Raw genomic sequence first — 18,034 nt, 5'->3', positions numbered from 1 at the left:
CCAGTCATTTCTAACATCCTCGTGACGTGTGGAGCGTCGAAGGAACTAATAGTATGTGTGTAAGTGCCAGGCAGCTGAAGCCTGTGTCGGTATTGCAGAGATACACACGTGGTACGTGTCTCCTCCCTTCCCCCTTCTCCCCACACACCCCCGTGAGGACACAGGGCCACACAGGATGGAAATAAAACCATCAGTTCAGGACCTGCACTCCTGGAAGGGGGCTAAGAAAAGGGGGCTGCGTGGGCCATACTGCCGTGGTGAGGGGGGGGATCAAGCCCCCGTCTGGGTGCCCCCGTCTGAGTCCTCCATGGAGGTGAGTTCCCTTGGCTGGCTGGGGAAGTCTAGGCTGCATCCGTGAGTGTGCCTGCCGCCGGACAGCAGGGGAGAGGCCTGACCTGGTGGCTGCCACCTTGCCTGGCTCCTCAGGCCAATCTGAGCTGAGCAGCCGTGCCCCCTTCTCCTCCAAGCCACGCCTTGGCTCTGTGTCTAGGGCAACCCGGTCCTGGAGAAAGACTCAGAAGTGGGCCAGAGGCCTGAGGTGAATGCCGGGTGTGGGGGGTGTGGCGTGAGCCAAGTCGGGGGTGGCCGTAGTTGGCACCTACTCCAGCAGCACCACAGAGGCAGCCCAGAGTTCTGATGGCAGCGAAGACACCTGAAGCCACAGCAGGGGAGAAGACGTGACGTGGGGCTGCGTCTGAGAAGAGCTGCAGACACCAAACACCCCTCTGCAGGCACACGAGCCCCACTTGCCCCAGCACGCCCATCCTTCGGGGCCGAGGCCCCAGTGCAAGGAAGAAGAGACACTTCCAAAGGCTGACCCTCAGGGCTTCCACTCCAGCATCTTGGGACAGACCCTCCCCCGACCCCTGAATGGGTGGTGCTGGCTGCTGAGCAGAGGAGTTCCGGCCGCCGCCCTGCACAGGCTCTGCTTCCTCCAGCACCAGCCGCGCCCCCTCCAAGGTGACAGTGGCCAGCACATCGCGTGGAAAGACGTGACTGGCGTCCACACCAAATCCAGTCCTACCAAAGGCGCTGGACACAGTCTGTGTGGGGGTGCTCCCCCGTAGAAACACCGCTTCAAACCACAACAGAGAACTGCTCACCTGAATATGCAGAAATTCACGTAAAAGGAAGAAGGCAGAGGAGCCACTCAACTAAAGAATGAGAACCCTGAAAAGAAACGTAACAGAGGTAGACCCCAGAAAAACTGTAACAAAGGTCCTCAGCCTCCCAGACAATCAAAACGTTGGTCATAAAAGTGCTAACAGAATGAAGAATCTAAGCACAGATCGTAGTCAGAGTTCCTTGTTACAGGAAAGTCCTAACCAAAGACACATAATTTACTCTCTGAAGTTAAACAGCGGTCTGGAAGCAGTGACCAGCCGAATAAGTGACACAGAAGGGCACACGTGGACTGAAGACGAGTGGAGTCACCCAGTGAGAGCAGCAGGCAGATGGACGGAAGCGACACGAGAGCTCAGGTGGCAGCGGCACTATCCAGGTTCCACCCGGAGAAGGGCGGCGTCTGATGTTACGGCTACAGCCTCCCAAGTGTGAGGAGGAAACAGGGACGGGAGGCACAGAGGGCCCCAGACAGGGTGAATACACACAGAGCGACACCAGGACACATCATTAAAATGGCAGACGTCAGAGGACTCCACACGCAGCAGGAGGAAGACAAAGTCACTCACGAGGGAATTCCCGCGCAGCCATCGGCTGCTTCCTCTGCAGAGCTTGGAATGCACCATGCACTCCCTTTAGGCCTGCAAAGTCCTAAAAGTGAGAAAACCTACAGCCGAGGATACTCTGCCCAGCAAGATCCATTAGAATTCACGGAGAGGAAGAATTTCTCAGGCGATCAGAAACCAAAACGAATTCAGCAGAACTAAACCTGCCCTAGAACTGGAAGTCAGCTGTGGAAAGAACACCGGGAAGAGGACAAACACACGGAGACGAAACATGCTGCTAAAAAATAAACCCAATGGGTAAACGATTAAATATATACATTTTTAAAAACCACCACAAGACAAATGAAAATGAGGACAACTTCACAAAGTCTAGGGGTGCAGGAGAAGTCGTCGTAAGGGGAGGATCGCAGCGATAGCGGCTTCCTCAAGAGGCGGGGAGAGGGACAAAGCCCCAGGTCAACAGAGGAAGGAAACGGGAAGCAAGCAAGGATGAACGAGACCAAGAGCTGTCTTTCTTTTTTGAAAATAAGATTGGTAAACCTTTATCTAGAAGAGAGGACCCAGGGAAACAAGAAATGAGAGAGACCACTGATAACGCACGACCGCACTGACACGTGATGCTGTGAGTAGCTGCAGCCGCGTGCACGGACCCGGTGCACGTTACCACGCCTAGGGACGCAAGACAGAGAGACGAGTACCATGTGGTGTCACTTACACGTGGACTCTAAGAGGTCTGATAGAATTCAACACCCACTTAAGGTAAAAACCCTTTCCAAAGTGGGTGCAGAGGGAACATGGCTCAACGTAATAAAAGCCAAATGTGACAAGCCCACAGCTGGCACAGTGCTCCACGGTGAAAAGCCGAAAGCGTTCCCGCTGACATCTGGGACAAGACAAGGTGCCCACCCTCACCGCTGCTATTCACATCGTCTTGGGAGTCGGAGCCACAGCAACCAGGCAATAAAACAGATACAGGGGGTCCAAATTGGAGAAGAGGCAGAATTGCCATTACATGCAGATGACATGGTACTATAGAGAAAACCCTAGAGGCTCCGCACAGAAGCCACTGGAGCTGGTAAAAGAACTCGGCAAGGTAGCAGGATACAGATTAACATACGTAAGTCAGTTGCATTTCTTTACACTGACGATGAACTATCAGAAAAGTAAAGAAACAATTCCTTTTAAAACTGCATCCAAAAAAATAACACACAGGAACTATCTGGCCACAAGGAAGTGAAAGACTTACACGCAGAGAACTACAAAACACTGACTGAGGAAATCAAAGAGGACTGAAAGAAATGGAATGATATCCGGATCCTTGGAAGAATTAATACTGTTAAAGCGGCCATACTACCCAAAGCCGTCTACAGATTTAAAGCGATCCCTGTCAAATTATCCAGGACATTTTTCACGGAACTAGAACAAACAATCCTAATATTTATATGGCTGCACCGAAGACCCAGAATTGCCAAAGCAATGCTGAAGAGAAAGAATGAAGCTGGAGGAATAACCCTCCCAGACTTCAGACAAGACTACAGAGCTACAGTTATCAAAACAGTGTGATAACTGTTGGCACAAAAATAGACATAAGGATCAATAGGACAGAATAGAGAGCCCAGAAACAAACCCACAAACTTTTAGTCAGTTAATCTTTGACAAAAGAGGCAAGAACATACAATGGAATAAAGACAGTCTCTTCAGCAAATGGTGCTGGGAAACTGGACAGCTGCATGCAAGTCAGTGAAGCTAGAGCACTCCCTCACACGATACACAGAAATAAACTCAAAATGGCTTAAAGACTTACACCTAAGACACTATAAGCCTCTTAGAAGAAAACACAGGCAAAACATCCGACATAGATTTCAGCAATGTTCTCCTAAGGCAGTCCACCCAGACAATAGAAATAGAAGCAAAAATAAACATAGGACCTAATTAAATTTATAACCTTTTCCGCAGCAAAGGAAACCATAAACAAAGCAAAGTGACAGCCTGTGGAATGGGAGAAAATATTGCAAAAGATGAGACTGACAAGGGCTTGATTTCCAGAATATGTAAACAGCTCATACACCTTAGTAATTAAAAAAAAAAAAATCTAAAATTGGGCAGAAGACCTAAACAAGCAATTCTACAATGAAGACATACAAATGGTCAAGAGACTTATGAAAAAAATGCTCAAAATCACTAATTATCAGAGAAATGCAAATCAAAACTACAATGAGGTATCACCTCACACCAGTCAGAATGGCCATTATTTAAAAGTCCATCAACAATAAGTGCTGGAGAGGGTGTAGATAAAAGGGCACCCCCCTACACTGCTGGTGGGAATGTAATTTGGTGCAGCCACTATCGAAAACAGTATAGAGATTCCTCAAAAAACTAGTAGACTTACCGTATGATCCAGCAATCCCACTCCTGGGCATATGTCCAGAGGGAAGCTTAATACAAAAGGATATGTGCACCCCAATGTTCACAGCAGCATATTTACAATACCCAAGACATGGAAGTAACCTAAATGTGTATCAACAGATGACTAGATAAAGACGTGGTGTACATACGTGTGTACATACGTACACACACACACAGGAATACCACTCAGCCATGAAAAAGTGAAATGCCACTTGCAGCAACATGGATGGAACCAGGAGACAGTCCCTCTAAGTGAAGTCAGCCAGAAAGAAAAAAGAAAAATACCGCATGATAGCACTTTTTGTGGAATCTTAAAAAAAAAAAAATCAAACGAACTTATTTACAAAACAGAAACAGACTCACCGACGGAGAACAAACTTATGATTACCACGGGGGCAGAGGGCGGGAAGGGATAAACTGGGAATTAGAGATTTGCACCCCTTGGGGAGTGACGGAAAAGTTAGCTATGTCGATTGCGGTGGCTTCGCTGGTGTATTCATCTATCAAAATTCAGATTGTACATGTGAAATATGTGCAGTTTACTATACAGAAGTTATACCACAATAAAGTTAGAAAAAGAAAGAAGTTAAGGAAACAGCCCCATTTCCTCTGCCGGCCCCACCAACACGCTGTGAGGCGGACCCGCCCGGGCCAGGCAACCCAGACTCAGACGGCGGCTGCAAACTGAAGGCGGCCAGTTCGGGGCAGGTCTCAGAGCGCAGGTTCCTGGAAGCAGCCCCGCGCCTGGCCTGGCCGTGGGTGAGACTGGACGCCCTCTGCGTGGTTCCTCCCCTGGGAGGTGGGGCTGCGGCGAGGGAGGACCCATCCAAGGTCCTGCAGCACCTGCCATGTGGTGCGTATTCAGTAGGTGTTAGTTAAGTGCAGCGGTGGCAGCTGTGATGGCAGCGGCAGGGGAAGAGGCGTCTTTGCAGCACTCTGGGCCGCAGGGGCAGCGTCTCCGGCTCCGCATGTGGTCACTGTGCGGGGGAGGCGGGGCTGCTCCGGCGCCCCGCCCACCTGGTCCCCGGGCCTGCCCGGCATCCTTTCCCATGGCTGTGCCTCCCGGCAGAACAAGAGGACGCTGCACACAGGCCCGGGCGGAACCCAGCCAGAACCTGCGGGCTTTTCCCCGACACACAGAACCCCGCAGCTGCCGCTCCCAGCGGGGCCTCGGAGCTGCCCGGCGGGGGGTTATTCCAGGTGCCTGCCTCCTGCCTCCCGAGTCACCGACTCCTGCCAACAGCAGGAGGGTTCCTGGAGAAGTTAGTAGACCCACCCCGCAACCCAGCAGTCCCGCTTCTGGTCAGAAGGAAACAAAAACATTTCGAAGAGGTAGCTGCACCCTGCGTTCATGGATTTTACCATCTGTGCGTGCTACTGGGTACACGAACATTTACCATGCACCCAGGGCACACAGCATTTTACGAAGTAGCCTGTCCCTACGTGGATAGAGGCTGGGTGCGGGGAGGAGGGGATTTGGGGCAGGGAGCGGGGCTGGAACCCACCATGGCAGGAGGCAGAGAGGGCTGGTCCAGGAGAGGAGTGGGTGCAGAGACCGCCGGGATCTGAGCCCACACGGGGCGGCAGCCACACAGCGAGTCCATCCTGCTGACCACCCTCACCCCAGCGCACAACCCCACCCCGTGGTTCTGCTGCTCGGCCACGCGAGTCCGTCCCTCTGGTCCAGACCCTTTCGCTCTGCCCCTCAGACCTCCGGCGGCTCCCAGGTCCCAGCTGCCAGTGGAGATGCCACCTCTGTGGTTTCTGAAAACAACAACTGAAGGAACGAGAAGAGGACGTCCAGCATCCATCTCTCCCACGTCATGAGGGCCCGTCCGCAGCCCCCTCCTCCACTGTGCATGGGCCCGCCCAGGCCTTTCTCAGCAGCTGCCTTCCCGCTGCACCCGACCCTTTCCCTCCTGGAGCAGCCTCCAGCCCTGCTGGGACCGCCCCCCACCCCCACCCCCACCCCACACTAGGGCATTCTTGGCTTCCATACCCCGTCGCCCTTCCCCAACTGTTTCTCTCCTTCACCGAAAACCCCTTGAAAGGGTTCCCACGCCCCCACCGTCCACACCCTCTGCCTTCCCCCAAGTGCCTGTCCCTGTCCCCCCACCACAGCCAGCGCCCCGTGCCTGACCGCGGGGGATGTTTGTGCATTCGTTCCCCTTCGTGAGTCCGCTCTTCCCGGCGGTCCTGCAAGCGACCGTGCCCCCGTCCTTCTGTCTTCTCTGCTTTCCCTTTGTCTTCTCCGTCATGCCCTCCTCGGACGAGCTCACAGATCCCGGGCTTAGAGTCATGTCTGTCCACTGCCAGCTCCCCAGACTCCTGTCCCCCACCCCGGCCCCGCCTGCAGAGCCAGCTGCTCATGCACACCTCACCCAGGGTGTTCCACCCGCGATGAGCCCTCCTGACCCCAAACAGGCCTTTTATTTTCTCCTCGACGCCCTGCTTTCCTCGGCCACTCCCACCTTGGTGAAGAGCACATCGTTACTTTGTCTGTGTAAGTCAAAGCTCTTGGACTGTCACTGGCCCTGCCTGCAGGAAACCAGGATCCAGAGGTCGTCCCCTCCACCCATGTTCCCCAGTTTCCCTGCCTTCGCCCTGGCCCCCCGACGTCCAATTTCTCCCTACTGGCTTGTCCACACAGCAGAGCGACTCTGGGTCCTAGGAGTCTGCACACAGCTCTCCTTGGCCAAAGGCCCTGTTCCAGGAGTCGGAGCCTGGTCCTCGCATGTAGGTCGCGCCTGCCTGCCTGCCTGCTGCGGTTTCCCAGGGTGGCCTGGAGCCCAGACCCTTGGTGGGGTCCTAGCTGTGTTCCTACTAGCCCCAGGGCCGTGTTCCCCTCTGCACTCAGATCCCCTCACCAGGTAGGGGCCGGGGTTCCAGACACTGGTGGTCGCACCGCCTCCAAGTGCAGAACAGCTGTGAGCACCCCTTGTTTCCGTTAAGCCGAGAATAAGATGCAAAAGTGTGCAGTGATTTACTCTTCCCCCTGGAATACGGTCTTTGGGAAGCAGTTATTTCTCCTAAGGTAGGACATGTTATGTTAGCGTGTAACAGGTTTATTGCATTTTAATGATTTCTACAAATTAAAACACAGACAGTGCTGGTAGACACAGCCCACCTAACCCCAGCTCCACGCTCTCATCCATAATGTCTGGAGATGGCCAGTCCAGAGACCAACGGCGACAACACTGCCAAACAAGACACACCACGGCCACCCTCCACCTGAGTCCTGTCCTTGTCCCCCACTCGATACTTGTCAGGATGGCAGAAGGGCTACTTGAGAGGGATCCATTCCTGCAGCGAGGTTTCACGGGGGAGAGGTCGGGCTCACCTCCACATGTAGGGGTGGACAGCCAGGAGCAGGTGGTGTCACCAGTGGGAAGTCACCGAGGAAGCAGCAGGGGTGGGGGTGTCCCTGTCCAGGCTGCTGTAACAGGATCACAGACCAGGGGCTTCAGCTACGAGAGAATCCTGGCAGCCTAGGGGCTGATGTCCAGACCAAGGTGCCAGCCGACTCAGCGCCCTGTGAGGCCCCTCCTGGTCCACAGACGGCGTCTTCTCCCTGTGTCCTCACCTGGAGGAGGGGCTGGGGCTCTTCTACGGAGGCACTAAGCCCCCACAGGGAGGGAGGTGTCCCTCCCCATGAACTCATCACCTCCCAAATGCCCCCGACACCCTCCCACTGGGCACCAGGATTCGATATGTGTTCTCAGGACACAGACATTCACACCATAGCAGAATGACTCAGGTAAACGGATGCACAGGATTCGTGCTGAGGGCAGGCCGGGGGGACCAGACATCATGCAGGGGACTGAGGGGGACAAGGAATCTCAGATACTGAGGGTACTCAGATGTTGAGCCTGGGGAGATCTGGCTAAGCTGACTTAACAAGAACTTGCTGAAATAGGACAATGAAAAGGCAGTGAAGCCCAGGGTCAGGGCCCAGGGGGGACTGGCTCAGAGGAGCCCGCCTGGAGTCTGGTCTAGAGGGACCGACCCTCCTCTGCTCCAGCCCACCTGTCATTTGCATGCCACACTGGTCCAGAATGTCCCTTCCCGGGATGCAGGGGGCCCGGAGCATTCCACGACACCCAGTCCTGCTCCCCAGACTCCAGGCTCCCCTGGGGTGTATGACCGGCAGTCCCGGGAGAGATCCCAGGTTCACTTCTACCTCGGGAACGTGATCGCAGAGCGAGTCACGTGAATGGCGTGGTTTCCCAGCGCATGTAAAGCTTACACTACACTGAAGTCCACACCTACAGACTAGCGTCTAAACATGCACACCTTACCGGTTTATTGCTAAAAAATGCAAGCCAGTACCTGAACTTCCCACGAGTCCTAGCAGTAAGAGCTCTGATCACATATCAGATAATCAGTTAGAAACATTCCCAGAGTTACTGGACTGTGATAAAGTGAGCAAATGCTGTTGGAAAACTGGCACCACCCTTGCTCACCGCAGGGTTGCCGCGAAGCCTCTGTGAGAGACGCAGTCTCATGAAAGCAGAACACAGAGGCCTGGGAGAGACATTCCCTCGTGAGACCCCCGCATCCGCAGCAGTCGCCTTACCTAAGAGAGACGTTCTGTTAACTAAACCTGCGCAAGTGCGAGTAAGCGAGTAACCCGGGGCCGCGCCAGGGGCGGGGCGGGTGGGCGCCAGGGGCCGGGAGGGCGGGGCGGGGCGGGGCGGGGCCTTGAGCCTCACCTGCTTGCCCACCCACCCTCTCCCCACCCTTCTAACACCTCCTGCAGGGGGCTGGGGGCTCCGCCCTTGCTCTTCCAGTGAGAGACCTATGTTTGTGGAAAGCTGGGTTTTAAAGGGCTCTACTGACACCCTTACTTGCCTGGTGAAGCCTTTCCGACCCGGCTGCAGCGGGAGGCGGGGCAGCCGCGGGGCAGCACAGGCAGGCGGAGGGGCAGGGCTGCCCAGGTCGGACCTGGTCCAGGCCTCCCCATCCAGAGGCCTGGGGGCACCGTCCTCTTCCCCTTCCCAGGAAACCCCGGAGAACCCGGTGCACTGACAAGACAGTGTCCGCTTCCCTTCCTTGGAAAAAAGGCAGCAGATTCCCTACTGGAAGCTGTTCTGGGGGAGACCCTCCTTCCAACCCCCGCCCGGCGGTCAGCCGGGAGGTGACAGTGCAGGGCCCTGGTGCAGTGTGAGCGTTAGGTACGTCTGTGCCGATGAGCCCCAGGGTGGGGGCCTCGTGCCCAGTGAGGAGCTGCTGTCCCCCGCGTCTTCCTTGCCAGCTGGCAGGCGTCACAGGTGACGCAGGACGGCCCGTGGTCTCAGACGCATTCCAGTCGCCTTTCTTAAAGGTGTAACTATCAGGGAAAGGAAATCGTGTCTCAGATGCTGATAAAATCCCAACATTCTTTCAGGTGGGAAGCCTGGGGGTGAGAACCACGCTCAGGCCCTCTGCACCAAACACCATCAGCCCACAGCACAGGAGCGGGGACCCAGCCTAGCACCCGGGCCTGGGGCTCGGCTCCAAGGACTGGCCGCAGGCAGCTGAAAGCTGTTTAACCTTTGCAGTCACCTCCCCGCTCCAGGTTCTGCTCTCGTCCCCATGCAGTGAGGGGCTGGGCCTGTGCACTAGACTCACTTAGTGTCCGTCCTAGGGACCGGATCCCGGTCACACAGAATTCCCAGGGCCGTGGGCCTCCCCGGCCTTCCTCCCTGTCTCAGGAAGAGCTGTAGCCTGGAAGGAAGGACTCTGGGCCAAGTGGCATTGCCTGTGAGTTTGAGAACTAAACAATTGGGCTATTTTTAGCTACTTGCGTCTTCAGGATGGACAGGGAGGCCCTGGGTCCGGAAGCTGAGCCCTCCTAGACCAGGTTTCTGCCTGTGGCTTTCGGAAGATGGAGCATTTGGGTGCCCTCCCAGTTCAGGTAGATAAGCATCACACTGCAGGAGGTCCACTCTGCCCGGCGCACAGCAAGCCAAAACGCTGCGACGCAGATGTCTGTGGCAAAGAGGGCTTGTTTGCAGGGCAGACAAAGCAAGGAGACTGGAGAACACGTCTCACATCTGCTTCCCTGGAGGCCAGGGGCTGGGGTACAGACGGGGCCAGGTGGGCCTCCGTGGTTGGAAGAGTGTGCAGCAATCATCCCTCAGCACAGGCATCGTTAAGCTGCCGGCCTCTGCAAGTTCACAAGGTCACCCTCAGACCCCGAGCAGCAGCCCAGGCTGAGGGGTGGGGGTCCTATCCAGTCTCAACAGGCTCCGCCCAGGCCAGATGCAGCTGCCTCCAGGTTCCTGGACAACAACTCGGGCAAACATCAGGCTGAGTCCTGCTTGGAGGACACGCAAGTCTTCACGACCTTGATTAGTGATGGCAGGTGGGTTCAGCACCCGCCTCCCATTTTCTGATCATCCCTCAATCTGGAAGGAACGGGCGAGGATGACACTGGCTACTTCCTGCTGACAGGGGCACGGGCCCAGCGATGGCACGGCCTGAGGAATGAAACTGCTTGGCGCTCGTTTGAGAGAACATTGTTTCTGGTTTCAAGTTAACGTTTTGATCCCACTGAACGAACAGCACTTATGCGCCAGCCGTCAAGGTCCACACGGGCCCAAGGCTGGTAACGGAGTCTGCAGAGATGGCCCTCGGGGGGCACCGGGTGCCAGACACTGGGCAGCAGGGTCTTCGGGTTTTATCTAGGACACAGTCAAGCAGGGGCTATGGCTTACCTTCCGACTTGTGGTGGCGTCTTGGTCATCACCCACTGGGCTGAAACACTAGGATATCAAACATGGAAGTGACAGGCCAGGAAGAGTATGGTTTCTCCAATGTCCTGACCAAGTGGAGCCTCAACAGGGGATAGACACCAGGGTTTGTTTCGATGTGAGGATCTGATGACGCAGGACAAAGTTTCAGCTTAGTCAAGGGAAGGACAGCAGACAGGTGGTCAGCCTGTTTGATGCTGGAAATCCGTGGAGTTAGGGATGAGGAAAACCTGACCAGCACAACCACGGGGTCAGCCTGATCAGGTCAGGAAGGGGTTGGATGACAGCTCTGTAGCTGGAGAGAACACCTGCTTCTGTCAGAGGAGGAGAAATCCTCATCACTGAGCTGTCCTTCCAAACCTGGGAGGTTAGGAACAAAGGGCCAACGAGAGAAAGTCATTCTTATCGCCTAGCAGTTACTTGCGTTGCCTTCTGGAGAGTCTGGCTTCTCCAAAGCCACTACTGCAGCAAACCCACTCACCTGGATTTCTTTCCAGCAGCTTCTGAAAAGCGACTTCAGGTGCTAGGGTTCACCTGGCCCCTTGGGGAAGTCAGCGTTGGATCTGGAATCGGCCGAGGTTTGGGTGATCTTGGCCGCAGTTCTCCTTCTGCAGCCTGGTGTCTGTTTCCTGGGGCACTTCTCATAAAGTCCTGTGCAGCAAGGGTGGAGCTGGTCTTTGGATGTTTATCCTCCAGGATTTCAGACTAGAGGTTCACTGTCTTCTCTTTTAAGAACTTCATTAAAAGGGTTTTGCTATGAGCTCAAAGTTGGGGATCCCGAGGCGGCAGAGCCCAGCCGTTCCCAGGACCACGCCCCTCCCCGCCCAGTTGTCTCTCAGTGGGAAATGCAGTCTTGCCTGGTGTCTCTCCCCGGAGCAGCTCTGTCCTTGAGTTCAAAACCCCACAGCATTTAACAGAGGGCTGAGATGTCTCTTTTCGGGGACACTTCCCAGCCTGGTTCAGCCAGGAAGTGCGAAGTCAAACCCCTGCTCTGGTCTCAGGTGTTCTTACCAGTAATCAGCATCACCCGCATCCTGGAGCAGGGCTCCCCCATTTAGTTCAAGGTCGCTTCAGTCTTTTGCGAGATGTCTCGAAATATGGAGAGAACTGAGGTCCCCGAGAAGCGCTGTGCAGCAGTCCCGTTGTCACTCCTCATCTAGACCCTCCCATTCGGAAGCAGGCGGCTGCAGGGTGTGTAGGACTGGCGCCCTTCCAGTCCAGACCGGCCACCCAGACCCCCCGGACAAAGCGAGCGGAGCGTGGGTTAGGGACTTGTGGTGGGGCTCCTACAGCCTGACTGACTGCTGTTCAGCCACGCACCAGCATTTGGCTGCGGACCCGCCGGTTGCTGAGAGGTCAGCTGGGGCCGGTTAGTCTCACAGGAGGAAGGCTGCTAGGCGTTAACGCCACACGCCCGTTGCTCCTTCAGTGGAGACCACTTTAAGCTTGGGGATTCCGCCGCAGGGCGGAGCCTGCCCTGTGCCGGCACAGCTGTCTCTGCTCTTCCCGGCACCCCAGCCCCTGCCCCTCCGGACTCTCCTTCTGTGGTGTCCCTTCCGGAGGGGCTGGGGCTGTGCTGTGCATTAGAGTAGAGCCCAGCGTGCAGGTCTGCTCCGGTGGTACCTTAACAACCCACTTAGAGTCCAGGTGCAGAGACCACCCTGGCTTTCAGTTCAGTTGGTAAACCTCACCCCACAGGGAACGGGGCCTTCAGGCTTCCCGTGCTCCCCCCGAGTCTAGCAGCTGGAGAGAAGGTGTCGAAGGCTCTCTGGACACCCCCATCACTGAGAGTCTCAAAGTTTAGGCAGCTGGGTATTTAAAACCAAGTCGGTGCCTCCCTCACCCCCTGCCCCGGGTGACGAGTCCAACCATTGATTTCCCACTGTCATAGTCACCTGGGACTCCGCAGGGGAGATACTGATGGACCTGGCGGAAACTTGAGGACCCCGCGGAAACTTGAGGACCCCTGGGCCCCATCATTCTTGGTTGCTGTCATTTTCAGTTAGCTGTGGCATCTAATGTGCCACCTGTTTACCTTCAAGAGTCCCAGTCTCTTCCAGCGACATGCTTGCGATGTGCGACTTGGGCAAACAAGACCAAAAACCAGAGCCCCTCAGCCGTTGCAACCTTCCAGGTTATCTCCGACCCCCCCCCCCACCCAGTGGGGCCTCCACCCGCCCTCTGGGTAAGACTGGCAGACAATTTAGACACAGGTGTGTTCCTTTAAGGCGGTTACTCACTCAGAAGACGTCCTCCTCACCCAAACCCCCAAACAGCTTCTCAGCTACAAAACGAAGCCATGCTCGGAAGGTCGTGGGGAAGTCCGGGTGGTCCTGGGGCAGGGGAGCCGGGCTGCTGGGGCAGGGCCCTGGCGCTCAGTGTCCCCCCCACCGCCCCCGGACCTCGGGCTAAGGCCCGTCTGGACCCTCTCGTGCCAGGTCGCTGCTCCTTACCAGGGTCTCTGGCCTGACGCACGGCCAGCTGTGGGGCTGAGGCTGGAAGCGAGGAGGGGTTTACTGACAAGGCAGCCGAGCGGGGAGACCCGAGAAGAAACCTCGAACCCGCCTCTGCCAGGCCAGGCCGGGTTTTTATGGGACCAGGAGGAAAGGACGCGGGCCTCCTCGTGCCACACAGGTGCACCTGGGCCGCCCGCCCGCACGGCGCCCACGCGCCGGCCCAGTGGCGGGTCCGGGGCCAGTCCGCTCTCACCCTGCTGGGACTAGCTGCAGCTGCTGCCTCGTTCCTGGGAACACCTCGGGCCGGCGGCTTATTGTTTAGCTCTGCGCTGCTGAGAGGACATGTAAGTTTTAAAAAGGACCTCATTAGTGACAGCAGGTGACGTGGATTTGACTCGTTAGCCACAGGTTCAATTTGCGACTCAAACCGGGTACGTGGCCGGACCCTTGACTTAGGAGGAGGTTTGAAAACGAGATTGGTCACGGCAATAAAGCCAGCGGGCGACTCTGATTGTTCACAACTCACGTCCGCAGTTGAAACCTGGCCCTACTGCTAACAGGCTCTGTGCGGGGACAGACTGTCCTGCCCACGTCCTCCCGGAAGCCTGGGCCCGGGCCTCTGACGAGCACTGACTGACTTAATATAGAAAACCAAATGCCTCTGCTTCATCTCCTGTCTGAAAAGCACAGCCGGCACTTCCAGGAACCAGACTCTCAGGAATGGAAGGGGCCTTAAAAAGCATACACCAAAGTTTAACATGAGTTTCTAGAGCAGCACAACCTGACTCACGGAGTTCAGAGAAAGGAGAAACCGCCGGGCTGCGGGAGGCTGCGAAGGGGTCAGGACTGAAGTAAATAATGTAAATAATGCTGCAATGAACATGGGGGTGTGGATATCTTTTTGAGATAGCAGTTCTGTTTCTTTTGGATAAATACCCAGAAGTGGGATTGCTGGGTCATATGGCACTGAGCCCGAGCCAGCGAAAATCCAGGTATGGCTGTCTCTGCCCCCAAAACAGAGCAGTTGGTCAGTGACAGTCAAGGGCAGGAAGCCAAGCCAGTTTGGACAGAATCAGGGCTCAAACCCTAGTTCTTTTGACTCCACGTATTGTGAACTCTAATCAAACACAAACTTTGCCCGAACTTGGTTAAGTTAAAGGTTTGTAAAATGAAAATACAGATACTATGCTTACTGAAAAAAAAATTGGTGTCTAAGTGGACCTCTGCACTCCTAACCGTGTTATTCAGGGTCAGCTGCAGTTACACAGTTTGTGCGTCCCCAGTCTGCAGCCTGCAGGTGAGAGCGGAGGTGGACAGACAGCTCCCACCTGCCCCGGGCCTGTCTGTTCACCTGGGCTCCGTAAAGCAGAGGCTGGGACTTGATTCTGCCGGGGGTTGAGAGGGAACCATCCTGGGAGTCTGAGATTCGGTGTGGCTGCATCATACCTGCTCTGGGCATCGTCTGGGGGCTGTGCAGAGACTGGACATTAGGGGGAAGAAATCTGGAAAGGAAAAACAGAGGCTCATAGCCCAGCCCGGCCTGCGATCTTGAAAGCCTGTAGTGGGGCAGGAGAGCGCATGGACGGAGGGAAGGGCGGATCTGAAGACACCTGAACCAGGAGCCATGGTACCAGCCAGGGGAGAGGTGGCTTCGAGCAGAGCAAGGGGCCCGCGGTGCACCCAGGAACCCAGCCGACGCTGCCGGGGCCGGAGCCCGAGGTTTCAGCAGAGTGATGGCAAAAGAGAGCTCCTTCTGCTCTACTCATGACCCTCTGACTCCGCGCTTGTGGGTGTTCCCCACCCGGCCGGTCCGCCCACACCAGCTGGGTGTCCTCCTGTCTACCTGGAGTTACCGTCACATCCCCGGGTTGCAGGTTTGGTCCCAGGGACGGCCCGCTCCACACACCAGTCCAGGCCTCTCACACTTCGACCGACTTGGCTGTAAGTTGGGGCCCCCACCCTCCCTTCGCTGGGTTCGGTCATTTGCTCACAGAACTCGGGGAGATGCTACTGACCTTTACCGGCTCATTACATGATGAAGGACGACAGACAGGACATGAACGGTCAGATGGACAGGCGCGAGGGGCAGGGTCTGGGAAGGTCCTGAGCTCCGTCCCTGGATTTGGGGGCATGTTCGCCCACCTGGAAGCTCTCCGACCCCACACTTTATGGATGTTTAGGGGGGCTTCATCCCATAGACTATGATCCATCATTAACTCAACCTCCAGCCCCTCCCCCGCCCCGAGGGGGGGTGGGGCGGGAAGTCCCAGGCCTCTAGCCCCGCTGGGCACTTCTGAATCCATCCAGGAGTCTCCTCATTAGAACAGACATGCTTCTGTTACCCAGGAAACGGCAGGGGACTCGGAACGCCATGTCAGGCGCCGGGAGCAGGTACACAGATGCTCACCAGGTCCCCGGTGTGGAACAGAAGCCGGTTGGGGCTGGGGCAGCGGGCTGGGAGCGGGGAGTTAGGAGAGTGAGCACCTTAGGTCACATTCTGCAGCCACAGACCCTCGTTCAGAATTCGGGTCCTAGGACGGGTGGGGCCCGTCTGCGGGTGCTGTGATGAGGGTCTGGAGGGTGGGGCGGGCTCTGCGGGGTGCCTGGAGATGGGACAGAGCAGAGGTCTGAGCTCTGCGCTGAAGCAGTAGGAGGGGCCTCGGGCAGAAGTGGGGACTCCACGTCCCCGAGAAGGTGTTCCTGTCCTCCTGCGTGTGGATCGGATTGGACGGGGGAGGTCACCCTCAGCATCTCTGGATGCAACGGGGGTGAGTTTCCTGCTGACAGGGAGAGGCAGTTGCTGGTGGTCAGCCCACTGGGGTGGGTCAGGGGAGGAACCATCGCTGAGGGGATGGGAATGAACTGGGGCAGAGGAAACGTCCTCCGGGACCGTAGGTGGTGCAGCTCCAGACATGGGGTGACCTGGAGCGAGGGACTGTGGGTCGTGTGGGTCCCAGCCTCCCTGTCCCCTGAAGTGTCTTTCATCTCCTCTGCTGCTCAGGACCACTGGGCACCGGGGTTCCCTCTCCCCTCCCTCCCCTTCCCCTCCCCCCTCCCTTCCCCCATCCTCCATCCCTTCCTCCATCCTCCATCCCCTCCCCCTTCCCCTCCCTCTCCACCCTCCCTCCCTCCCCCTCCCTCTCCACCCTCCCTTCCCCTCCCCCACTCCTCCTAGTGGCCCCTGATAATACGGTGAAGGTGGACCGAGACCTGAGGTGTGCTGGCCTCTTACACGATGGCGGGGGCTGCAGATGCCCTAATGGAAAAGCTCAGGGCAGAAAGACAGATGTACCTGCACACAGGATAGGGGTGCGGGGGTTCCTTTGGGCCCCTAGAATCATGGCATGTTCCTTCCTGTGGGTCTCCGGGACACCGATGACTCCCGTGCTCACCGTGCTGAGAATTCGAGCTTGTTCAGGCAGGACCAGGGCTCTCCGAGCAGGGAAGAACCCTCTAGAACACCCGTGAGCGTCCCCTCTCTCTGTCCTTCCTTCCCAGCTCCAGCTCCCTGGAGGGTCTGCCAGAGGCCAGGAGGAGTGGGGGGAGGATGGGGGGGGCGTCTGTGTGAAGAACCCTTCCAGAGCCCTCCCACTGCCAGGTGTCACCTGCTGGGCCCCAAGGAGTCCATGTGCAAACCTGAGGCACTGAAATGGAGGCCTCTCACCCAGCCTCCCTCCCCTGGTCCTCGAGGCTTGTGGGGCGGCTTTCCTTAGAGCTCTGCCCATCTCCTCCCCCAACTGGAGACGAGCAAAGCAAGAAAACAGCTTAGTCCTTGTTGCAAGGGCTCTGGGAACAAAAAGGTCCTGTCTCCAGCCTGGAACAATGTGCCCTTCTCCCCCACCAGATTCCAATGACCCGCCAGACATGGCAGCAGCGTGGCCCTGCCTTCCTTATCTTCAGGTCCCCGCACCTCCTCTCTGCCTCTCCTGCTTTGTTTTCTCCCAACTCCGCCTTGTCCCCTGGGCTGCCCGCCCTTGAAGGGGGCGTGGGGGAGGCAGGGTGAAGAGTGGAGGTGGTCCAGGCACCCAGTGAGAGGGCGAGGGTGCAGCCGTGAGGGAGCGTGCCCTCGGCTCAGGGCACGGGCGTGCTGGGGACCCGCCCTGCCGCCCTTCCACGCACCTGCCTTCTGCCGACTCTATCTTGGGCTGAGTTAATGCAGCCACAGACACACCCCGTTGGCCATTTCTGCAGAGAAGGACACACAGTTTGGGGCAAAGAATGCCCCCAGGTCTGTTTTTTTTTCATACAACACTGTTTTTGAGGTTCATCTCAGCCACTGAGTGCACAGTTTATTCCTTTTTGTTACTGTTTCATTTTTGTTATCCTGTGTCCTAGTGTGTGCCTGTACCACACTTTGTTCATACACTCACCCTGTGATTGAATTTGGGTTGCTTCTCCAGTTTGGAACTAGTTGCACTGATTTGAACCGTTTGAACTGTTATGAATAAACCCTTCGTGCAACAGTCTTTTTGACCGCCGCCTGTTCTCACTTACCTTGAGTAAGTGCCTGAGAGCGGGCTGCCGGGCCTCTCTCATGAGAAAAGGCAAAACAGGTTTTCCGGGTGGTTGAGCCGTTTCACAGTCCCACCCACCATGTGTAGTTGTGACAGTTAATTTCATGGGGTGACTGACGGCCTTGGAGTTACCCAGATTAAACATTCTTTCCAGGGGTGTCTGCGAGGGTGCTTCCAGAGGAGGTGGGCATGGAGTCCGTGGACGCAGTAAAGTTAGTCCACCTCCCCCACCAGGG

At 56.5% G+C, this 18,034-nt stretch overlaps 2 long non-coding RNA genes across 2 annotated transcripts; both read right to left on the bottom strand.

Annotated features, from left to right (window-relative positions):
* Positions 1-8,946: 8,946 nt before the first annotated feature.
* LOC116659965 lies at positions 8,947-12,716 on the bottom strand. The gene is made up of 3 exons (XR_004315312.1): positions 11,840-12,716; positions 9,705-11,479; positions 8,947-9,423 (listed from the first exon to the last, which is right to left on the bottom strand). It is a non-coding gene; the product is annotated as an uncharacterized LOC116659965 (long non-coding RNA).
* Positions 12,717-12,731: 15 nt separating this feature from the next.
* Positions 12,732-16,973, bottom strand: LOC116659966. The gene is made up of 3 exons (XR_004315313.1): positions 16,577-16,973; positions 15,796-15,887; positions 12,732-14,786 (listed from the first exon to the last, which is right to left on the bottom strand). It is a non-coding gene; the product is annotated as an uncharacterized LOC116659966 (long non-coding RNA).
* Between the last annotated feature and the right edge of the window lie 1,061 nt (positions 16,974-18,034).

This window comes from Camelus ferus, chromosome 26 (assembly GCF_009834535.1).
Source record: "Camelus ferus isolate YT-003-E chromosome 26, BCGSAC_Cfer_1.0, whole genome shotgun sequence".
Classification (NCBI taxonomy): domain Eukaryota; kingdom Metazoa; phylum Chordata; class Mammalia; order Artiodactyla; family Camelidae; genus Camelus; species Camelus ferus.
The sequence above is the reverse complement of the archived record's forward strand: the minus strand, read 5'-3'. Positions and strand labels throughout refer to the sequence as shown.